Raw genomic sequence first — 17,062 nt, 5'->3', positions numbered from 1 at the left:
ATCCTCATGAAACATTTCACGCTTCTAGACAATATTACAATTTTATTACGGTCTGAATAGAAAGGGTCAAGCTGTGAAACTAATTCCGTGAAAAATAGCTAACATAATATCCCTCTAGTAATCTTTAAAAATGAAAAATGTATTAGGTCATCAATTCAAGGAAACGATACGCTCCCATCCTTATAACACCTGACAATCATAAATAAATAAAACTTTTAACCTAAAATTCAAGTCTGGTTCATGGAAAGAGTGTTAAAAATGATTTCTCGTGTTCATTGAATTTGTACAAGTTGGAGCCGGGCTTGTACAAATTACAATTTTCATTGAGAAGTAATTTCCTTGTAAACCAACGTAGTATTGTAGGTACATTGTATTGCGTAGAATTAGATTTCTATAACGTAACTATTACTTCGGCTACTTAAAAGATTAATATTTTGTTTTTCTTTTAAAAAAGTCTCCTGAATGGCTTATGATTTTACCAATTTGCATTTTGTGTTGGAATTAATTAACTATGACGAAAATAGATGGTAGTTTCTCGACAGAGCAAACATAAAGATTTATAACAGTGAGACATAGACGCTCAAAAATTCACGAATCGATTTTATCTCCAGTGCAAGAGGAAGTACTAAACGTAGATAAACTAATCCTTCTGGTGAATTATAATTTCAGTTCCTATGCTAAAACTAACGTTATAAGTAATATGTTGTTATAAAATAGCGGTAAGAATTATATTGAGAATTGAGATATAGAACAGTTATTATTACCCAACAGGCTGCAGTTAGGTTCGGACACTCGCATACTTAAATTCATTAAATTTTTATTTTAATCATTCACGATCATAACACGTCAATGTTAAATCGAATACCGCATAGTTTTAACAACAAGCTATGTAAATATCATTATCACGTAAGAATATTACTTATTTTTCTTTTAATTTTAATTTTTTTGTGTGGATGGCGAAATCATTTCATTGGGAGGACTCAAACACAGGGTGTAGCGTATTGAATGGATGGTAGGGCAGCTACGGATAGAGCGCGTTGTCGCGGTTAGATAAATATATTATAAGTTACGTAAAAGTACCTACAGCAGTTTTCGAGATATTGGTCGTTTTCGAAGATTCAAACCAATACAACCCTTTGACACTTAACATGAAATATGTTTTTCTGAACCGCCACAACGTCCTCTACCCGCTAGTGTAGAATTATCCAATCATTACGGAACACTCTATATTCAATTGTATAAATATTGATAATAAGCGTTATTATATTGTGATATTACATACAATTAAATGAATATGTAGTTGCTCTTGTAGAATGTGCACAGATATTTTAATATGACTTGAATATGAATTGCTTTTGCCTACGCGCTTGCTTAGTTATTTTATATTTTTATATTAATTAATAATTACCTATGTAGATTAAAAGGATATTTTTTCTTCATTCTTCGTGTTTGATTTTTTTTTTATTATTATTATTATTCAATTGCCGGCATGTGTGTAGTAGCTTTTACTGTTATCACAAAGGTTAAGGATAAATTCTTATAAATAGGTCATCATGCTGTTCCTAGTTTAATTATTATAAATGCCTGACATAAGGTACAATATACACGAATTTGGGTACATATTTTGCAGGTAGATATTGATAGATGGGATGTAAATTAGCATTGAGATATAGCATCTGTGAACGTTATTAGAGGGACTTCATTAATATGGGGAGCGGGGTGGACGCTCCTCCGCTCTTTTTTTGGACTTACTATCGAATTTTTTGCAAACTAACAACGTACATCATGTGGACATCAAGTCGTCCTGTTCTAGCACGTTTTAATTCCTAAAGACAGACTGAAACACATAAGTATAAAAAAGGAGTGCTAAATGAATTCATTTTTACATGAGTCCGTGTTTTTATCTTCATTTTGGTCTTGTTTTTACCCACCCGCACTATAGTGCTCGTCAACACGAATCAAATGAGCCCAATCTCGATAAAGTTGAGTCAATTGATAACTGAGTTCCTATGATCACCTTGCGATTCCATCCATGCTCATAAAATAGAAACTACTAGACCCGGATCAAATTTTTATGGGACCAATTTGAAACTATTCCCCATCAAACAAAGTAAGAATCACATGGTAAATCGATTCCGAAACCTAGGCAAAATCGGTGTACATACATAAAAAAATACACTATTGGTTCAATATCTGCTCAGTATATTTAATATTTATATTATATTAGGTCTGTTTTCCTTTTTAATTTATGAATAGTTAAATAATTAATAAGAGAACAATTGTCTTTTTAGGAGTAAAGGATAAATGTTATATCAAATATTCGCCAAAATTTCCGGGGGACTTCTAAACCAATTTCATGACCTGGGTGGTACCGTTACGTCTTATAGCAGTATTATTTCAGTGTGTAATGTGATGGCGCTAGACAACCTTATAGCGCTATCATTTTTCCACACTGGTAATAGTACTGCTTGAGCTCACGGTCTATACCATCCTATTTTAGTGTTAGGCTTCTAGTTTAAGAGACTTATATGATATTTCCAGTTCTTTGCCAAATTTCATCTAAATTGGCCAAGGAATATCCTAATTAATATTAATATCCTAATTTTCTAATCTACCTTAGCTTTCTAGCACAATGAGATAATGTCAAGTTAATAATAAGTATTTACAAATAAGTAGAAATAAACTAGTGTTTAACAATGCCCAGGTCATGAAGATGGTGAAATATAAAATATTAATTAGAGTCAGTATAATTATCTTTATTTAGATAAAGAATAGGTACTGAATCTGAGTAATATTTATAACCTTAGTATTAGTAATTATAAGAGGGGTTTTAGAATTATATCGGTGTTTTTTGCGGCTGGTTAAATTTTGGAGCTACTCTTTTTTTACCCGACTACGGCAAAGCAAAAGGAGGGTTATGATTTTGACAGGCTATGTATGTATGTATGTATGTATGTATGTATGTTCATCTGTTCCCTCGTAACGTCTAAACTACTTATCAGAATTTGACAAATGACATATCATTAGAAGCGTCTTAATTGTCCGCTGGTTATAGGCTATATGGGGTTTCACAAAATCTAATGTGGCGTCCTCTATCGGACAAAACATACAGAGTAAAAAAATAAAGTTAAGATAAATATCCCGTGTTTGGTATCATTTGAAAGCGCTTTCCTTGTACATTTTGAATATATATATATTACTAGCATTTGCTCGTGACTTTACCTGTATTCATGGGCTGATTGCATATAATTCACATCTTTTCGTCCATAGCTTCTTTATTAGTTCATCAGTTTAACTTTTGTTAATATTATGCCCCCAAATACACTTTAACACCAAAATAGTACAAATAATATAAAGTGAAAAAACTAAAACCCAACTACGACAGTAACCGGCGCTGAAAAAGTATAAAACAAGATTTCAGAATACTGAACTGAACAAAGTTGCTAATGTAGTTGCAAGTAAATGGACACAGTAGACTCTACCAAGATGCCTTCGTTGTAAATTGACAATAATGTCATACAATACTATTCTGAAGTATGCAATATTCCACTATGTAAAGATAAATTTTCATGTTTGGAAAGGCGTAGTCACACGTTACATAATATACCTATCTACCGTAGCACTTCAACAACGTGTGACTACGCCTTTCCAAACATGAAAATTTATCTTTACATAGTGGAATATTGCATACTTCAGAATAGTATTGTATGACATTATTGTCAATTTACAACGAAGGCATCTTGGTAGAGTCTACTGTGTCCATTTACTTGCAACTACATTAGCAACTTTGTTCAGTTCAGTATTCTGAAATCTTGTTTTATACTTTTTCAGCGCCGGTTACTGTCGTAGTTGGGTTTTAGTTTTTTCACTTTATATTATTGCTATTGAAGTTTTATAATAAAAAAATAAAATCTTCACAATAAACTAAATTAAAAATGAACAAAAATATTTCGATCGTAGTTTGTTTTTGATGCATGATAGACCAAAAATAGACGGAAGACTAGCGGTTTGGCTGGAGTTCACGATTCGGAGCGGAGAGTTGGGGCTCCAGCTTTAAGGCGAAACTCCACTTAGGTGACTTTTTGAGATATTTTAAATGCGATTTATTCAGCAACGCACACGAAACGGTGTAAAATTGTTAAGTACCCAAGGTGTAAATAATTTAATTTATACTAAAATATAAGCCTAATATAAGCAAAGGCATTAGGCAATCTGAACTTATTTTTAACTGACTTCAAAAGAGCTTAAAACTATCGTATGATTGGTCTACTTTAGTCTTATAAAGATGAAAATGAGCTGTAGTATAAAAAAAGTTATCAATGTAAATACCATAGTCAACAAAACACAATTTACATACCACAATCATAAAAATAATAACAATAATAAAAAATAACTTTATCTTCCAAAAAAAATATTAGATACATGTAAATTGAATGTAGTGTGTGTGTATGTGTGTAAATCGTATCGTAGGTAGTTAGATTTTCCGCATCATTTAAAATCATTGCTCATTATTTGTGTCCCATTTCTGTATTATGCAAAATTTTCGCACGAACGGTCAACCGTGACAAAATTTGACATTAAAGTCAATCTCCTACGGGGTACTGTGATCCCTTAAAGCAATATTAAATCCAGTGTGGGAAGGTGACGGCGCGGAAGTTAGAAAACCCGTCTAGTGCCATCACTTTCTCACACTGAGATTGTACTGCTATAAGTTTGGCAGCTCCGCCCCGCTAGCCAACGTGGACTTCAACCATATCTACAAGTCCCCCGGATCACGCTTACCTATACTGTTAAAAATAAAGAGTATAACTACACAGTATAAAACATCTTTAAAACTACGCAATGGATTTTGGTGCGGTTTTTTTTTAATAGATAGAGTAAATCAAGAGGAAGGTTTTAGCTTCTTATTAAATAGGTTTTGGACAAAGCGGGTGAAGCTACGGACGGTAAGCTAGTATACTGTATAAGATAAATTATTGGCACATATGCATAAATGGAAACTTTCTCATGAAAAAAGAACTGCATTCGTTCCATCCTTTTGAGAGCCACAGGAAGACACACACACGGTCAGTTATCTACGTCAAACTTATATACAACCCCATTTTTGGGTCGGGGTCTTAAATGGGTCGGTAATTGGAGTCTATTGGGAACTATGGCACCTGCCTTTCTACTAAATGAAAGTAAAAATATGTTGGCAGGTGGTGACTCGCCCTCTCACTGTATGGGCCCCCGAAATAAGTCACTGCAGTGATGCGACAAGGGGGCAACATATTGTAAGCAGCTAAGGGTGGAGAGGCGTCCCTGGACTTTAAACGACGATCACGTGCTCCCTGAGGGTCCAGCATCACGTGCCCACTCGCCACTTACGATTCGCATCCACCCTTCGAGCTAAAAGCTCTCGCGACTCCACTCTGGCCGGCCGGTTAAGGCAAGCAAGAGGTGGGGGTCCTGTCCTCGTCAGGCTTCACTCCGACCGGCCGGTGAAGGCAAGCCGGAGATGAAGACAGGGGCCTCCCCCGGGAGCACTCGGTTCCCGCGGGGTCGCTACTTCCCGACACCCCGCCACAAGGTGTCCTGCGGGTTGACTGACTGCACGGATGGAATATCTATTGTCACATAGACAATAGATATTCCAACCGTGGGCGATGGGGTCGTCACATGCCTACGCCCTATTATTATTATTAATTTATATTAATATAAAAATAAAAAAGAATTTAAAAAAACCTAGATTATTCACAATATTTACATAATGATGTAAGGTGTCAAACTGACTAGGTATGGATAGGAATTTTATTTTGCGAGTCTAAAATCCTCATGAAACATTTCACGCTTCTAGACAATATTACAATTTTATTACGGTCTGAATAGAAAGGGTCAAGCTGTGAAACTAATTCCGTGAAAAATAGCTAACATAATATCCCTCTAGTAATCTTTAAAAATGAAAAATGTATTAGGTCATCAATTCAAGGATACGATACGCTCCCATCCTTATAACACCTGACAATCATAAATAAATAAAACTTTTAACCTAAAATTCAAGTCTGGTTCATGGAAAGAGTGTTAAAAATGATTTCTCGTGTTCATTGAATTTGTACAAGTTGGAGCCGGGCTTGTACAAATTACAATTTTCATTGAGAAGTAATTTCCTTGTAAACCAACGTAGTATTGTAGGTACATTGTATTGCGTAGAATTAGATTTCTATAACGTAACTATTACTTCGGCTACTTAAAAGATTAATATTTTGTTTTTCTTTTAAAAAAGTCTCCTGAATGGCTTATGATTTTACCAATTTGCATTTTGTGTTGGAATTAATTAACTATGACGAAAATAGATGGTAGTTTCTCGACAGAGCAAACATAAAGATTTATAACAGTGAGACATAGACGCTCAAAAATTTACGAATCGATTTTATCTCCAATGCAAGAGGAAGTACTAAACGTAGATAAACTAATCCTTCTGGTGAATTATAATTTCAGTTCCTATGCTAAAACTAACGTTATAAGTAATATGTTGTTATAAAATAGCGGTAAGAATTATATTGAGAATTGAGATATAGAACAGTTATTATTACCCAACAGGCTGCAGTTAGGTTCGGACACTCGCATACTTAAATTCATTAAATTTTTATTTTAATCATTCACGATCATAACACGTCAATGTTAAATCGAATACCGCATAGTTTTAACAACAAGCTATGTAAATATCATTATCACGTAAGAATATTACTTATTTTTCTTTTAATTTTAATTTTTTTGTGTGGATGGCGAAATCATTTCATTGGGAGGACTCAAACACAGGGTGTAGCGTATTGAATGGATGGTAGGGCAGCTACGGATAGAGCGCGTTGTCGCGGTTTAGATAAATATATTATAAGTTACGTAAAAGTACCTACAGCAGTTTTCGAGATATTGGTCGTTTTCGAAGATTCAAACCAATACAACCCTTTGACACTTAACATGAAATATGTTTTTCTGAACCGCCACAACGTCCTCTACCCGCTAGTGTAGAATTATCCAATCATTACGGAACACTCTATATTCAATTGTATAAATATTGATAATAAGCGTTATTATATTGTGATATTACATACAATTAAATGAATATGTAGTTGCTCTTGTAGAATGTGCACAGATATTTTAATATGACTTGAATATGAATTGCTTTTGCCTACGCGCTTGCTTAGTTATTTTATATATTTATATTAATTAATAATTACCTATGTAGATTAAAAGGATATTTTTTCTTCATTCTTCGTGTTTGATTTCTTTTTATTATTATTATTATTCAATTGCCGGCATGTGTGTAGTAGCTTTTACTGTTATCACAAAGGTTAAGGATAAATTCTTATTAATAGGTCATCATGCTGTTCCTAGTTTAATTATTATAAATGCCTGACATAAGGTACAATATACACGAATTTGGGTACATATTTTGCAGGTAGATATTGATAGATGGGATGTAAATTAGCATTGAGATATAGCATCTGTGAACGTTATTAGAGGGACTTCATTAATATGGGGAGCGGGGTGGACGCTCCTCCGCTCTTTTTTTGGACTTACTATCGAATTTTTTGCAAACTAACAACGTACATCATGTGGACATCAAGTCGTCCTGTTCTAGCACGTTTTAATTCCTAAAGACAGACTGAAACACATAAGTATAAAAAAGGAGTGCTAAATGAATTCATTTTTACATGAGTCCGTGTTTTTATCTTCATTTTGGTCTTGTTTTTACCCACCCGCACTATAGTGCTCGTCAACACGAATCAAATGAGCCCAATCTCGATAAAGTTGAGTCAATTGATAACTGAGTTCCTATGATCACCTTGCGATTCCATCCATGCTCATAAAATAGAAACTACTAGACCCGGATCAAATTTTTATGGGACCAATTTGAAACTATTCCCCATCAAACAAAGTAAGAATCACATGGTAAATCGATTCCGAAACCTAGGCAAAATCGGTGTACATACATAAAAAAAATACACTATTGGTTCAATATCTGCTCAGTATATTTAATATTTATATTATATTAGGTCTGTTTTCCTTTTTAATTTATGAATAGTTAAATAATTAATAAGAGAACAATTGTCTTTTTAGGAGTAAAGGATAAATGTTATATCAAATATTCGCCAAAATTTCCGGGGGACTTCTAAACCAATTTCATGACCTGGGTGGTACCGTTACGTCTTATAGCAGTATTATTTCAGTGTGTAATGTGATGGCGCTAGACAACCTTATAGCGCTATCATTTTTCCACACTGGTAATAGTACTGCTTGAGCTCACGGTCTATACCATCCTATTTTAGTGTTAGGCTTCTAGTTTAAGAGACTTATATGATATTTCCAGTTCTTTGCCAAATTTCATCTAAATTGGCCAAGGAATATCCTAATTAATATTAATATCCTAATTTTCTAATCTACCTTAGCTTTCTAGCACAGTGAGATAATGTCAAGTTAATAATAAGTATTTACAAATAAGTAGAAATAAACTAGTGTTTAACAATGCCCAGGTCATGAAGATGGTGAAATATAAAATATTAATTAGAGTCAGTATAATTATCTTTATTTAGATAAAGAATAGGTACTGAATCTGAGTAATATTTATAACCTTAGTATTAGTAATTATAAGAGGGGTTTTAGAATTATATCGGTGTTTTTTGCGGCTGGTTAAATTTTGGAGCTACTCTTTTTTTGCTATTGAAGTTTTATAATAAAAAAATAAAATCTTCACAATAAACTAAATTAAAAATGAACAAAAATATTTCGATCGTAGTTTGTTTTTGATGCATGATAGACCAAAAATAGACGGAAGACTAGCGCTTTGGCTGGAGTTTACGATTCGGAGCGGAGAGTTGGGGCTCCAGCTTTAAGGCGAAACTCCATTTAGGTGACTTTTTGAGAGATTTTAAATGCGATTTATTCAGCAACGCACACGAAACGGTGTAAAATTGTTAAGTACCCAAGGTGTAAATAAATTAATTTATACTAAAATATAAGCCTAATATAAGCAAAGGCATCAGGCAATCTGAACTTATTTTTAACTGACTTCAAAAGAGCTAAAAACTATCGTAGTTGGTCTACTTTAGTCTTATAAAGATGAAAATGAGCTGTAGTATAAAAAAAGTTATCAATGTAAATACCATAGTCAACAAAACACAATTTACATACCACAATCATAAAATACAATAATAAACAATAACTTTATCTTCCAAAAAAAATATTAGATACATGGAAATTGAATGTAGTGTGTGTGTGTATGTGTGTAAATCTTATCGTAGGTAGTTAGATTTTCCGCATCATTTAAAATCATTGCTCATTATTTGTGTCCCATTTCTGTATTATGCAAAATCTTTGCTCATTATTTGTGTCCCATTTCTGTATTATGCAAAATTTTCGCACGAACGGTCAACCGTGACATAATTTGACATTAAAGTCAATCTCCTACGGTGTACTGTGATCCCTTATAGCAATATTAAATCCAGTGTGGGAAGGTGACGGCGCGGAAGTTAGAAAACCCGTCTAGTGCCATCACTTTCTCACACTGAGATTGTACTGCTATAAGTTTGGCAGCTCCGCCCCGCTAGCCAACGTGGACTTCAACCATATCTACAAGTCCCCCGGATCACACTTATATTGTTTTCAATAAAAAGTACATAAGATAAATCATTGGCACAGTGGCGTGAATGGAAAGAAGAAAAAATATCCTTGTAGTATAAAAATTACTTTATAAGTGAAAACTAAGTACGTCACAAAAGAACTAACCTCATTATTTAAAGTAATTAATAAATTTTATATTGTTACAGCACTAGTATATTACTAAGTAAGTATGTATTACTTATTTATATTCTTGTTATTTATTTTGTGCCATCGCGTTCACGTTCAACATTCCGTGCCAACAGGGTTGCATGGAAGAAATTGCTTTTAGGAATTAAAACTTTTATTTTTTTTTAATTTAAGTACATAGAGATAGACGTGAATAATACAATTACAACCTACTTCATGTATTATACGTCGGCAAATTTGATTAAGACATGGACCTAATAATAGATAGGTATATTAAATGGTGACTGACTGACCAAAGATTGAAAGACCTGAACCGATCGGGCTGAAAGTGATGCAGGACTAGCGACTAAGAAAGAATTTTGATAAATTCTACACCAAAGGGATACAATGGGGGATGTAAGTTTTTACCATGAAAGTTTATTTTGTCAACGCGGGCGACACTGCTGGCATAAAATAAAACAGCAAATAACCAGACCAAATTAATAGAGTAAAAATAGCCACACAAAATTGTATATTTACACAGACCAATGTTAGGGCTCAATCTTTAATTTTTTGAGAATGAAATATTCGGGGTGGGTAACCGAGTCAGAAGTCCTAATGGAAAGGGAAAGTTATCCAAATCCAAATCCAGCTATTCAAATCATGAATATGGAACTCTTCAAGAAGGTCATACATAAATTCAAGAACAGAGAGAAATAGTTAATCAAGCCGTATTTAGGATAGAACTAATAGGTTATCACCTATGTCCACAAAAATATAGATAACATGATACAGGTGAATGACTGAATTGACTTTTGCTCCGTACACGAAGTACATGGAGAAACAAGCACGTGAAAATGGAATCTCGAAAGTATTTTTTGATTTAAGAGATATGTACATATATAATACTATATAATATATCTCAAATATATAAAACACCCCACCGCTGTGCTCACCATGAAATCAAATGTAATTTTAGGCGAAACGGTGGGGTGTACACATATTCTAAAATCATGAAGTTAAAAATAAGACATTTCTTCTTTCATTTAATTATTACTACATAATATTCTTATAACCAAAATAAAAGAAATATTGCACTCTTTTTACAAATAAAATAAAAAGGCACAATAGTAAAAAAAATATTAGCTAAAGGCGCACAATAAAATGTGGTGAGTGAGAATAATTATTATATTACAAAACAAAGATCCTTTTTGGTTAGGAAACTTATGAGGCGCCTTTCTTTAATTTTTATTTGTACTACCTATACTATATTTTAGTTTTTTATTTTTAATTAAATTACTTGTGACTTAAAACTACTAATGCTTCAATCGACAATAATATGTTTTGTTATTATTTTTAAGTAAGCATAATTAAAACATAAATAGGAAGAGTAAGAACTGTAAGAAAGAAAAACAAAAAAACTCAATAAATATATTTAAAAAATTTAAAATTGAATCTTTTCCTTCCCAATTAAGCAACATAAACAACAACCAAAAGTACCTAGGTAATAAAAAAAGACTGAAACAATGCACAATATCATAACTGGTTTGGAAATTGTCACCTTTTTTAATTTAGGGAACAATAATATAATTAATATTAAAATAAATTAGTTTGAGTTTGAGTTAAATTATGTGGTTTAGATAATTCGATCCGGAATAATGTCCAGATCATCGTGCCAAATAATTGCACAAGCCATAAAAAAAAATCCAAAAGTTATAAATAATACTTAAACACCTTTAAGTGTTTGGTTCGTAGCAGGGCCGGACCGTGAACTTGTGGGGCCCTGGGCTGAAACTACCCAGGGGCCTTTTTTTTGGAAATGTTTATATTTTCTTAATACTTACTTTCGCAATTTTGTTATTTTAACTTAATCAAATTTGATTTTAAATCGTTTTATTAATTCAGGACTCTATTGCGGACAAACAAAGTACCTAACACGTAATTTTTTTATACATATTTAGATATTAAAAAAATAATAAAATAATGTTATTCATCCATACTAATATTATAAATGCGAAAGTAACTCTGTCTGTCTGTCTGTTACTCAATCACGCCTAAACTACAGAACCAATTTGCATGAAATTTGGTATAGAGATATTTTGATACCCGAGAAAGGACAAAGGCTACCTTTTATTGCAAAATATGTACCACGGGCGAAGCCGGGGCAGACCACTTGTTTATTATAAACTAGTAAAAGAATCTGACAGTTATGTTATTTAAATAATAATTTAGAAATTAACCTTTCTCCATTTTTGTGCTGCAAATTCTTTTATTGGTCATCACATTGCAAGTCTTTTGTTAGATCACAATGTAAATAAAATATATGTAAATAGTAGTAAAACGTAAATAGTTATATATTGACACCCTAAAAGTTGTCTCAAAACCTACATATGGTAGGGTCTAAGCAATTATTTAATTTCAAGGTCAAATGAAAATTCAAAATGAAAATTCCCGGAAAATGTCTGGAAAATATCCGGAAAATGCCTGGGAAATATCCGGAAAATGCCTGGGAAATTCCCGGAAAATGCCCGGAAAATATCCGGAAAATGCGTGAAAATGTCCGGGAAAAGTGTGGAAAACGCCTGGAAAATCCTCGGAAAATGCCAGGGAAAAGCCTGGAAAATATCCGGAAAATGCCTGGGAAATGCCCGGAAAATATCTGGAAAATGCGTGAAAATGTCCGGGAAAACTGTGGAAAACGCCTGGAAAATCCTCGGAAAAGGCCTGGAAAATCCTCGGAAAATGCCAGGGAAAAGCCTGGAAAATATCCGGAAAATGCCTGGGAAATATCCGGAAAATGCTTGGGAAATGCCCGGAAAATTCCTGGGAAATATCCGGAAAATGCCTGGAAAATATCCGGAAAATGCCTGGGAAATATCCGGAAAATGCCTGGGAAATGCCCGGAAAATGCCCGGAAAATATCCGGAAAATGTGTTAAAATGTCCGGGAAAAGTGTGGAATGCCTGGGAAATGCCCGGAAAATTCCGGAAAATGCGTGAAAATGTCCGGGAAAAGTGTGGAAAACGCCTGGAAAATCCTCGGAAAATGCCAGGGAAAAGCCTGGAAAATAACCGGAAAATGTCTGGGAAATGCGTGAAAATGTCCGGGAAAAGTGTGGAAAACGCCTGGAAAATCCTCGGAAAATGCGTGGAAAATCCTCGGAAAAGGCCTGGAAAATCCTCGGAAAATGCCAGGGAAATGCCAGGGAAAAGCCTGGAAAATATCCGGAAAATTCCTGGGAAATATCCGGAAAATGCCTGGGAATTTCCCGGAAAATGCCTGGAAAATCCTCGGAAAATGCCAGGGAAAAGCCAGGCAGGCATTTTCCGGATATTTCCCAGGCATTTTTCGGATATTTTCCAGGCTTTTCCCTGGCATTTTTCGAGGATTTTCCAGGCATTTTCCGAGGATTTTCCAGGCGTTTTCCACACTTTTCCCGGACATTTTCACGCATTTTCCGGATATTTTCCGGGAATTTTCCGGGCATTTCCCAGGCATTTTCCGGGAAATTCCCAGGCATTTTCCGGGGTTCTTCCAGGTATGTTCCACTTTTTCCCCGGACATTTCCACGCAGGCATTTTCCGGGGACATCCGGAAAATGCCTGGCAATGCCTGGATAATTCCCGGAAAATGCCTGTAAAAGTCCCGGAAAATGCGTGAAAATGTCTGGAAAAAGCGTGGAAAATGCCACTTCAAATTTGCGAAGTAATTAAAGCAGAAAACCAAAAAAAGAAAAAGAAAGCTAAAATCTTTCATATTAAATGTATATGGGATATTCATATTTCATACTTAATGTATGGGAGGGTTTAAAGATAATTTTTTTGATATTTCTCGATTTATTTTTAAAAATTTATTACGGCCATTTTACTCATAAGGTTAAGTACTTTCGATATCAGTTTAAAGTTTTTTGTTATCTGTAATACTTACGGAAAAATCGCCTGTGCACACTTAACGATTACACCCTGTATAAGTATTTACAGACAGCTGTAAGTCTGTCTGTCGGGTATCTCGAATTCCGAGATTCTTACCTAATTTAACCTTACATGACTTGGCCATAACTCGTTCGGGCTCGTACATAAGAGTTAAAACGCATTCAATAACGCATTTCGTTAAAAAATGACAAATGTTTATAAGTATATAAATTTTTAATTGTACGTTGATAGTTATAAAAAAATTATTTCGGTGTTAGATAGCCCATTTATAGTGGAAGGCTATTATATCATCAGGCTAAGACCAACAGGATCTGAGCCACGTGAGTGAAATCGCGGGGCGCAGCTAGTTATTATTATGTATAACTACCTATATAAAATAACCAAATAGTTTCAATGAGATTTATTTTCTATAAGTTGAAAATCAACATGCAAACATCCTTTTAGGTACATGTTAGCAAAAGTTATTGAAGTAGGTAGTTATGCGATTTTCATCAATTTTTTTTTCGAAAACCGACTACAGATTTTTTTTCAAATTATCGCCCATTGTTTTTATCGGGGTATGGGGGCCCTTTTAACCTCGGGGCCCTGGGCTGCAGCCCATAAAGCCCATGGGTAGATCCGGCCCTGGTTCGTAGGTTACCTACTGTTCGTAAATTATAATAATTTTTACTAATTTGAAAAAAAAAATCATTATGTAAGCACATTTTGTAGAAAAAAAATCCAACTGTTACCTCCGTTACTTATATCTAATTTAATTTTAACGCTGTACATAGCCTAGAATAATCGTCAAGACATTATTCCGGGTCCAATGAGATAAACAACAAAATTTTATGAAAATTATGTTGAATAAACACCAGAGTAATATGTGGCGTAATGAATGGATACTATGGTAGCTGCGGGTGGAGCATGTTGTGGCGATTCAGAAAAATATGTATAAGTATTTTGTGTTAAAACTTTTGAGAAACTTAAAAAAATTACACCCTCTTTCTGGAAATAAAACCAGAAATGAATAGATGGAATCATTTCAATCTATTTTAGTTTTCTAATCCGACTCAACATGTTTTATAATAATTAGTGACTCCGGTTAGGTATTTTTTATTTTTTTTATTCTTGGCCTTTTTAATTTTATGTGATGTTTTAATTGAATTATGTAATAGAGTAGATTTAAAGAGTTTCTTTTTTATTTATCAAAACGGATATGAACCATCTTTTTTTATTTCCATTTTTATTTATTTCCTTATTTTATGTCAAAAAAAAGAAGGAAGAAACAATTACGTGTTTTGTTCTGATGATCTATATCGCAGTTAATGCCTCGTTCATTTTAACATTAATTATTCTTTCCGAAAATAAAAAAGTCGTCATATCAATTATGTATCATCTAACTGAAGTTAGGAAATTGTGCGTTTTCCTCTTCCTCTTTTTATTTCTTTGGGTTGTTAAAGTTGGTTAATTGAGAAGAAAAGCTTTAATTTTAATTTTTTAAATAATATAATATAATTATTGACATTTTTTTTATTCCTTTTTTTTCTTACTCCTACCACAGCTCCTACTATTAACTATTTTTCCTACTTACCTACCTACTTAAGAATAATAACAAAATATATTGTCGATTTAAGCATTAGTAATTTTAAGTAACAATTAATTTAATTAAAAATAAACAACAAGATAATATAATAGAAAATAAAACTTTAAGAAAAGATCCTAATCAATTTCCTATCCACAGGTATCTTCGTTTTATACCTACAATAATTATCTAGTTAGGTACATTCTCACTCACCACATTATTTTATTCATTTGTAAATAGACATGTAATATTTCGTGTATATTTATAATAGCAGTATTAATTAAATGAAAGAAGAAATGCTTATTTTTAACTTCATGATTTTAGATTATCTGTGCACCCCACCGTCCCGCCTAAAATTACATTTGATTTCATAAATATGAGCACAACGGTAGGGCGATTATTTTTTTGATGACTTATACTTTATATTTTTTACCCATATTCCAGTAAACGTAGGAAAGACAAATAAGGAAAACGTTTAATTTGTGTTAAACTATGCATGCGATCTTTAAAATCATGATTTAGTATTGGATAGCATCTCTCTTGGGATACTTTGCCTAAAAACAGATTGAAAAATATCCGAAGAAAAATATTGGAGTCTTGCCACCAGGAAGAGTTACCATGTTATTATCCATTCATTGTGCCACACCACCATTTTATTTTATTCTTACTCCCCCTATTTATGTGTATTAAATTGGAATCTTCTACTTTTAGTAGCGAAATGCTTTAGTGTTTAGTAGTTAAATGCATCGCGACAATGGCAGAGAAATATAATTTTATTTCTTACTATAGAAACTATAGCGGTGGGTAGGTATACGGGTTGTTTCTTCACAACTTTTATAAACAGAAAATGTTTTTGTTTATATGAATTATGAAATAGTAAGTAGGTATGTGTATTTACACACATACTTACTATTTCATAATTCATATTCATATTTTATATTGTTCATGTCTATCTCTTTAGGATAACCGATTTAATGCCTACGTTAAAAAACGGGCAATCATAAGCCGGTAATTGGAATTTTCACAAAAACGGTATTACTTAATCCATATTATTCTAAACATGTTTTATTAAATGAATACCTTAGGAAATATCGTTTAACTGATAAATTAAATGCTTACTGTCGTTGTTCATAAAGTAGCAGTTTCAAATATTAGTATAAGTTTACTGTACCTAATTGTTTCATAAGGTGTGCCCGCGTCTTTTTAAAATCTGGTTCAAATATAAAAACAATACAAAAAAAGAGTCTGATAACAACTAATAAAAAAATATGTACCGTGTATGTACCGATAATCAACTTAAACCAGATAATAAAAAGCACAAAATGTCATAGAGCTACATTCACCAAACATCCGGATCGAATGACGATAACTTCCAAATTCAGCCGATAGCTTAGAGCAGGTAAATGATGGGAAAAGTCGCCACGATTGCCAGGCGGATTGGCGAGCACAGTTATTGGTGCGGGAGATCATGCATAACGCTGCTGTCACTCTGTTTGCATGTAGAAACCCTTAGTCGCCTTTTACGACACCCAAGGGTAGAGATGGGGTGGTGCTATTCTAATCCGGCACCACACGGGAAAATACAAAAAAAAATATCTACGTACGTACACAATAATTTTATAAATCTGAGATAGAAACTCTCGTCGCCGGTTGTTGATCCTGCTTGGCAAATTCAAAATATTTTAAACCTTATAGTGTAAGTGGCAATCACTAAAAATATGGACAGGATACCATAACTTTCTTGATAGCAATTAAAACAAAATGAAAAAAGGGACTTTATAAATGGAATACTAGACAAGTA

The sequence above is a fragment of the Colias croceus genome, chromosome Z, assembly GCF_905220415.1.
Source record: "Colias croceus chromosome Z, ilColCroc2.1".
Lineage (NCBI taxonomy): Eukaryota > Metazoa > Arthropoda > Insecta > Lepidoptera > Pieridae > Colias > Colias croceus.
This window is presented reverse-complemented; position numbering follows the sequence as displayed.